The 9,268-nt window shown below is 40.8% G+C and overlaps 1 long non-coding RNA gene across 1 annotated transcript; it reads left to right on the forward strand.

The window, feature by feature from the left end:
* The first annotated feature begins 3,569 nt into the window (after positions 1–3,569).
* LOC125489501 lies at positions 3,570–7,239 on the forward strand. The gene is made up of 2 exons (XR_007267049.1): positions 3,570–4,071; positions 6,918–7,239. It is a non-coding gene; the product is annotated as an uncharacterized LOC125489501 (long non-coding RNA).
* Positions 7,240–9,268: the final 2,029 nt, after the last annotated feature.

Genomic DNA, 9,268 nt, shown 5'->3' on the forward strand with positions numbered 1-9,268 from the left:
GAAGGAATGGGCTCACGCGTCCTAACCATACACGAAGCACAGGGATTGACGTACGAATCCGTTATTATCATAAGAACAAAAGATAAAATAAAGTTGCACGATAGCATACCTCACGCAGTAGTGGCGCTGTCGAGGCACACCACCGCCTGCACCTACTATGCGGATGACACCGAGGACGCTATCGGCAACCTCGCTAAAACGGCAATAACAGCGCCAAAGAAACGCATCCTCGAGTACAATCTAAAAATGGCAGTTAAGAATCGAGACGAAGAGGTCATTGCACTTTCTGGGGAAATGTTAAGAAGGCAAAACGGGGCGGAATAAATCATAAAATATAATTTTGGTTAAGAGCGCAAAATATAGGTCAAATTGGGAAAATAATTTATATAACTAACCTATTGATTATTATATCATAACTAACAATTAAAATAAGTTATCTTTAAGAACAGAGTCACACACTAACATCAGGCAAAACATGACCTATAACGACTGAGGGGCCGAGCCATTGCCAGGTGTCTACTAAGTTCTCCGAAGACAGCTGGCATTGGCCCTGTCCTTGTTAAGTTTGTTGCCATTACTAATGTAAGTGTGACTCTGAAAACCATTAATTTAAAAAAAAAAGGAAAAAAAAAATAAAAAAAAAAAAAAAAAATTCTTGTATAATAATAACACGGCTGGGGGTTTTTAGTCGGTTAACGCCCGACACTACCTGGGTCCTCTTCCCAGGTGTCCATGTGGATTTTCCCCCAGCAGTGGAAAAAAAAAAAGGGAAAAAAGAAAAAGAAAAAAAAAAGGAACAATATATATATAAAAGATAGAATATATATACCTATATATAAATGAAACTTCCTTACAGAGTAGAAAGTAGATAAAAGAATTAAAAACTATCTCATAAAAATTACCACTCTTCAAAAGGCACGGACATAAAGTCTGTGGAGTGATAACAATTTCTTAAAAAAAAAAAAAAAAAAACCATTAATATTAAGTTGCATTCGCTATTAGTCAAGTGGTTCTTCCGACCATGCATCTAAGTCTGCGCCTTGTTTACACTTGCTGAAGTGTTTGCTTCGTTCATTTGTCTGTTTTGTGCCGGGTCTGTGAAACTTATGGACGGTTTCACGACTGAGGAACAATATTCTTAAATCGTACGCTGAAAATATCACTGAAATAAAAATTAGAAGACTAATAAAAAATCGGCTTAGTCATCAAGAAGATACGCTACCATAGACAGATACATAAGCGCGGAAATAAACAGAAATGTTAAACTTATACATATAACACCCCTCTTTGCGTTGATGGTTAAAACATAATATAATGTGGTAAAACCTACTCATCTAAAAATAAATGTACATGTTTATTGGACGATTTCAAGATTTGTTCCATAGTGAAAAATGTTCAGTATGTTCAGTCGGACACTTTTTATTGCTAACGGGAAAATCACTGATAATTTTCCATTCCGTATATTGGTACGTCCACTATTTTCATTGATCCACGGTCGTGAAGCGATGCATCCTGTCGCATTCTTGTTTTGCACTTTTATTTCATCTTGTTTACTTTCCAGAGTTGTTTAATGTTTCACTGCTTCGCTAGTTTCGAGAAGTAAATATTTGTTACCAGTCGCAATTGTTGTCTAATAATATTATTATCTGCTCAGATATAAATAGTATTATTTTGCGACGTTGTACTTTTGACTTGTTTTGTCATCTGGACCTATATACAAATGATACAAGTTGAACGAATCCTTGTTTAGGTTTCAGATTATAAAATAAAAATCTTAAAAATACTTTTACCCATAGTAAAAAATCTTATTTCTATAGATAACCACAAGTCGTAGAACAAAAGTATTTTTAATGACTCTCCGATGTATCCCTGAGGTATACTTATAAAATTATTAATATTCTTTTCGCTTACTACAGTTTTCGCTTTACGTGTCAGCGTTTTGAAATATACCCACAATGTTTTATAATCCCCATACACTGCAAACGCGCTTAACTCTAACCCTATTTGCAACCGCTCCAGAACCAACTAGGTACAACATATTTATCCAGAGAGTTGCAAGCTCACAGAAGTGACAACTCAGTGCACGGCAATGTATGCGGAATGCGAGAGGAAACTGGGCAAATTTGTCATCCTCCTTCCTCGCTCGTACATCACCCGGTTGTCACGATGTCACGATGTCACGACGCTTATCGTGACATGAGATTTAAGCGCTCATTTCGTAAATGACGATAGTTTTTTATTTAACTCCTGCCTGACCAAGGTCAAGGTTTTAAATAGAGACTTATCTAATTAAATCGAGAACAAAATTTAACAGTTCTAGAATGTAGACAAAAAAAAACTAAATTGTGTTGAGTGTGTAATATTTTGTATTGTTTATCTGTCTGGTGTCTGCTGTTGCGTAAATTTCGATGACCTTATTCGAATGTGTTTTTGGATGTGTCTAAATCAAAGGTGTTACCTATATACCTACCTACCTAAGCATTGCTTTATCAAGATTGGTTTTGCTTTTCAAAAGTTAAGTTTAAAATGTAAAACTTAGTTAAATCAAGTTATTTTTCGGTTCAAGTTACTGAAACAAACTAAATTTGTATTCTAGAGATAATTTATCATTACTTTTCCAGTCTCAACTAACAAAAATATCTACAGAATCATGAAAATATATTATTTCTCGGAAAAAAATCGTGAAAAGTTTTTCCCAAAATCTAAAGGTTTATTTGATAAACATAATTTTATTCAATCAGCTTTGTAAATAAACATAATACTTGAAAGGTTTTGGGAAAACATTTATTTGTTCGTCAAAATGATAGGTACTGTAATTTAAAATTAACGAATTTGTTTGAAAAGTATTGTGAATATTGTGACGGGCGATTCAATAGGACCCGGTGTTTTGTAATAAAAATAACTGAACATTAGGTTTACCTACTCATCTATTTTATGGATTTAAAACACCTACATATACATACATACATATGCACTGACGACTGTAATCCCCGAAGGGGTAGTCAGAGGTGGCTCACAAAGCGAACCACCTACTTTTCGCAGCACATTTATACTCACGTGATAGGTTGCGAACCATATCACCGTTTTGGGATAAGCTACCTAAAAAATATTATAATATCTTATAAATAGTCATAGAAAATAACCTATATGTTGAGCCAATAAATAATAATCGTACCTAGACATTTATTATGAGCGGGACCTAGAATTCCTAACGATAATTTCTTCCATCGTTAGAGCTCGCATTAATGTAAAATACATACCTACAGTATATAGTACTATATATAGTACAGTATATAAAAAATATTCTGTTTACGATGGCGTAGATCATCTATCAAGTTACAGGATGATTAATTATAACTTACTTTATCGACAGGTCTATTCAAAATGCCTTTTAAGTGGCAGAGCGCAAAAAATAGAGGCAAAAGCAGACATCCTTTGTAACGCTGCATAGGTATAGGTAGTATGAACTATAAAGAACAATAGAGTATTAAAATGCTACTTAGCTTTGGACCTGACGACCCGATGGTGTAGTGATAGTGACCCTGCCTGCCGAAGATCCCGGGTTCAATAATATATGCATGTGTTACAAATATAACTCCGAACCTCAGAATAATAACAGGAAGCAATCGTATTTACACCGCGACGACGTACTCTGTGGTCGGCAGATAAGCCATGGCGGGAAACGTCAAAAAGGAGATGTCAATGTCATTGTCAAGGAAGGAGGGAGTTGATTTGAATCAATATTTGAATGGAGTCGTGCTCTTGTTGTATTTTCTGATTTAATTTGTTTGTTATTGATATAAATCCTCATGTTTTCAAGTCGTATTAATGATTTATGGTAAAACGAACCTATTTCACGAATGAGTTTACTTTTTGTGTCACCTTTTCCTTCTGGTTTTAACATCAGAAGTTGGATTCTTTCCACGCGCTATTGTCCGCTTCTGCCTATGTTTTTCATACAATACAAGTTAAATCAGAAAAATACAGAAATATTGGTATTCTGCACACTTTATTTTATAAATTTTCTGTCCCCTAGGCGGTGAGTTTATGAGTTCTTGTTGTATAAAGCCGGTACGTAAGTACATTGGTGTTGTGAAAAGAAGTAACAGGTAGTTTGATATTATTCCTGTAAGTATGTTCTTGGCACTATTTATCGTGGTAAGATTTGAATTAGGAAGTGATTGCATCACGCCACTGTTGCCCGTGCTCACAGCATTATGCATTATGTTGCTACCAGTTTCAGTTATTTCAATAGTTCAGATATCAATCAACATTTATTTTGAAATTATTTTATATGAAAGCAAAGATGAATTCAACAGTTGAGCAACAATATTTGAATACACAAACTAGATGGAGTGTCAGTGCAAAAGAAATGTCAATAAAAAAAAATAACATCCCACTTCTACCGCTGAGCTCTTATTTTGAATAAGTTTAATTTGTGACTTTGCTATCTCAGAGGTGTAGTAGGTTAAAATTAAAACGGTTTGACAGTAAACAAAATGCAGAAAACTTTGCTTTTGTATGTATGTGGCACACCATCTGTATATTGTTAATCTAAGGTTGAGATGGTAAGTGACAGTGTGAAAGGATAATAATTTTGCCATCAGCTTGAGTAGTTTCTTACATGTAGCACCAACCATCACTCCATGTCATTGTATATAGATGTATTGAGATAGGTAAACCTGAAATAACGTGGTACAGTTACTCAGTACTCAGTAAGTACTTATTGCTTCTTATGTTTCCTAACCTAACCTATGAAAGCAGTTGAGATTGGTTCTGACCCTCATGCATAGGTGTGTGAGACCCTATTAAAGGAGTGGCCGAATGGTATGATAGGAATGGTTTAATTTTATTACAGGAGTGGCCGAACTGAAGTAAATGAGGTCAATAAAAAGTCTACCTTCAACTGGTACCACTTGAGGTTAAAGCTAATGCAGGATATGAATTTTGACTCATATTTGATGTTTTTTTTTGTTAAGCAGACTTGACTGGATGAGTGCAGCTTTAGAATGAGAATCTCAATGAAGCCAGCTTCTACACTGGTCAGACTGGCTGAGCTGGATTGCAACCAGATGGTGCCGATGCAGTACCTCCAAGCAGTCTGCGCTGTATGCGCATTGCGGCCTGCGCTGTCTGCGCGCTGCTGTCTGCGCTGTATGCGCGCTGCTGACTGCGCGCTGCTGTCTGCGCTGTCTGCGCGCTGCTGTCTGCGCGCTGCTGACTGCGCGTTGCTGTCTGCGCTGTATGCGCGCTGCTGACTGCGCGCTGCTGTCTGCGCTGTCTGCGCGCTGCTGACTGCGCGCTGCTGTCTGCGCGCTGCTGTCTGCGCGCTGCTGACTGCGCGTTGCTGTCTGCGCTGTATGCGCGCTGCTGTCTGCGCGCTGCTGTCTGCGCGCTGCTGACTGCGCGTTGCTGTCTGCGCTGTATGCGCGCTGCTGACTGCGCGCTGCTGTCTGCGCGCTGCTGACTGCGCGCTGCTGTCTGCGCTGTATGCGCGCTGCTGTCTGCGCGCTGCTGACTGCGCTGTATGCGCGCTGCTGTCTGCGCGCTGCTGACTGCGCGCTGCTGTCTGCGCTGTCTGCGCGCTGCTGTCTGCGCTGTATGCGCGCTGCTGTCTGCGCTGTATGCGCGCTGCTGACTGCGCTGTATGCGCGCTGCTGTCTGCGCGCTGCTGACTGCGCTGTATGCGCGCTGCTGACTGCGCTGTATATGCGCTGCTGTCTGCGCGCTGCTGACTGCGCGCTGCTGTCTGCGCTGTCTGCGCGCTGCTATCTGCGCTGTCTGCGCGCTGCTGTCTGGTGGTCGCGCAGGCAACCGCCTGACGCGGGTGCACAACACGCACGCTGTGTGCGCATGATGCGCGCTACCGTTGGCCATAGACGGCTGACGTGTAAGATGCATCGAGGGGCATTCACAAGTACTTCAAACTGCTCTCGACGGGATCTCACGCAGAAATGCGATGAGTGGCTTTGACTTTCATTCATAACTTTATTAATTTGTTTGAATGCTAACAAAGGTATTAACAATTATTTTTTGTTGTTAGTTTGTGTGCTAATCTAGCAGTCATAATGACATTGCTATTGTTTACAAAGGTGCTCAGTCCACTATGAGTATTGAATTTTTACCATTTATTTGTGTGCCAATTTATCTCTCTGTTCGGGTTATGCCGACTCGAGTGCCTCTGCCCAAGTTGTTGGCAAGCCGACTCGTGTGCCTCTGCCAGTGCTAAATTTTTACTATTTATTTGTATGCCAATTTATCTGTTGTTCAGGGTTATGCCGACTCGTGTGCCTCTGCCCAAGTTGTTGGCAAGCCGACTCGTGTGCCTCTGCCAGTACTGAATTTTTACTATTTATTTGTATGCCAATTTATCTGTTGTTCAGGGTTATGCCGACTCGTGTGCCTCTGCCCAAGTTGTTGGCAAGCCGACTCGTGTGCCTCTGCCAGTGGTGAGGTTGGCAAGCCGACTCGTGTGCCTCTGCCAGTGGTTAGGGTGGCAAGCCGACTCGTGTGCCTCTGCCAGTGGTTAGGTTAGCAAGCCGACTCGTGTGCCTCTGCTAGTGGTGATGTTGGCAAGCCGACTCGTGTGCCTCTGCTAGTGGTGATGTTGGCAAGCCGACTCGTGTGCCTCTGCCAGTGGTTAGGGTGGCAAGCCGACTCGTGTGCCTCTGCCAGTGGTTAGGTTAGCAAGCCGACTCGTGTGCCTCTGCTAGTGGTGATGTTGGCAAGCCGACTCGTGTGCCTCTGCCAGTGGTTAGGGTGGCAAGCCGACTCGTGTGCCTCTGCCAGTGGTTAGGGTGGCAAGCCGACTCGTGTGCCTCTGCCAGTGGTGAGGGTGGCAAGCCGACTCGTGTGCCTCTGCCCAATTAGAACAAAATGCAAAAAAATACCCTTCTAATCACATCAATTGTTTTCAGATTTTGAAGTGCTGAGTTTTGGATTGCCTAGAGCGTGGTGTTGAAGACTTTGAGAAGACGTTGCGGTCGAGGACGTCACGCCGTCAGGAAAGGCCGTGTTACAAATATAACTCCGAACCTCAGAATAATAACAGGAAGCAATCGTATTTACACCGCGACGACGTACTCTGTGGTCGGCAGATAAGCCATGGCGGGAAACGTCAAAAAGGAGATGTCAATGTCATTGTCAAGGAAGGAGGGAGTTGATTTGAATGGAGTCGTGCTCTTGTTGTATTTTCTGATTTAATTTGTTTGTTATTGATATAAATCCTCATGTTTTCAAGTCGTATTAATGATTTATGGTAAAACGAACCTATTTCACGAATGAGTTTACTTTTTGTGTCACCTTTTCCTTCTGGTTTTAACACATGTTTATATTTGTATTTTATTTATTTTGATGTGTATCCTAAATGCATTGTACTTATCCCAAAACGGCTATATGGTTCGCAACCTATCACGTGATTACAAATATGTTGCGAAAAGTGGGTGGCTCGCTTGTGAGCCACCTCTGACTACCCCTTCGGGAATTACAGTCGTGAGTGCATAATTATGTATGTATGTATTTATGTTATTTGGAGCCAATAGAGTTCTGAAGCTCAGTTGCGCGAATAAGTATTATTTTTTTATTTATTTAATTCTAGGTAATAATACATAAGAAAACGACAAGCTTAAGGATACTACAATAATCCTCGCAGGATTGTGCGCAGCACCTTCATTCTGCGTTATAATTTATATACAATTAACAACCTGTGTCCATTAGTAGGTATCTATCTATTCTATTTCGGTATATTACAGTACTCGTTCCTTCGTTTTTTTCAAGCTGAAGTAACCCAAACGCTCATCGCAACGTTTTACATAAAAATACAAGGTTCCGTATATTGAATCTTCCTTTCCCCGATTTTAGTGAAATTCCGCGCCGTTTTCGCGCATATTCTTAAGCTTTGCACATTAGAGAGTGGCCGCGAGGATGCCCTGATGTTTTCCGGTGAGATAACAATGGGCTATTCTTATTGCACCCTTGCAATCTTACAACGTGAGCTTAGAATCTCACAGACACAGTTGTGCAACCGTAGAGCAACCGTTTCATTTCTACATAGATGTCAGTTTCTTTTATTTATGAAATTGGCACTAAAGGTCTAAATGGAAAATGACAGTTTGCGATTTGTTTGCGGCCGTTTTGTACGGACGGTGGAGAATAGTAAGGCCTGGGTCTCCTATTTTATGCTATATGCGGCGTCAGACTTTGACGTAAACGTTTCGATCAACGTCCTACGGCCTACCTACGGCGTCTACGCGCCAACGTCGGCGTGTGAGGGAGACCGCATCAGTACATTTCTATAGTGAGCATCGTGACGCGGCCTACGGCGTGACGCTGGACGCGAACTACGGCGTAAATAGGAGACCAAGGCCTAACTGTATCACCATCATACCGCAATAGTCCACTACTTATACATTAACGCTTCTCCTACAGAGCGCCGCAATACTCTAGTCAACTCTAGTGTTACCTTCTTCATAGAGATTTAAATTAAATGTTTGAAAAACTTTTGATTGTTTGTACGATCGAATGGCGTAGTGGTTAGTGACCCTGACTACTGAGCCGAAGGTCCCGGGTTCGATTCCCGGCTGGGGCAGATATTTGTTTAAACATAGATATTTGTTCTCGGGTCTTGGATGTGCCCGTAAAATGGACATAGGCCCGCCCCATATTACATTGGGACAAACATAACACTCTGGCGAAAAGTGGGTGCAGCAATGCACCTCTGCCTACCCCGCAAGGGAGTACATTAATACAAGGCGTGAGTGTGTGTGTGTTTGTACGCCATTTTGTGAGTGGAACTTTTTCATTGCTTGTCAGTGTATTTGGGTAAAAAAACACAGTTAACTAGCTGTACCAGTTGGGAATCCCCCGGGCGGTCCACAATGTCCGCAGTCCCTCTATAATGGACATTATTTTTTACGCGCATCCGTCGATACAGAGTATTTCTACGTTTAGTAGTCTTTATAAATATACTCTTTGATATTACGTTATGTATTTTTAGCGCTCCGCTGATGTACAGAATTGATGCTCATGTTTTTTTAGCCAATAATAAAATATGTTGGGATTTCGTTTAAGAAAATATTATAGGTTTTTAACAAAGGTACGAATTTTGTATTTAGTTAGGGCTCACTTACACAATAAACGTGGGAGTAAAAAATAGACTATAACATAGGTTTTGAAATTTTACGATAGCGAAAAACGTTCACGTTATCTTCTGTCATCTGCATACATTATCTCACAAAAGATTCATGATTAGTTTCCACTAGAGGCGTAT

Source organism: Plutella xylostella, chromosome 14 (assembly GCF_932276165.1).
Source record: "Plutella xylostella chromosome 14, ilPluXylo3.1, whole genome shotgun sequence".
In the NCBI taxonomy this organism is placed as follows: Eukaryota; Metazoa; Arthropoda; class Insecta; order Lepidoptera; family Plutellidae; genus Plutella; species Plutella xylostella.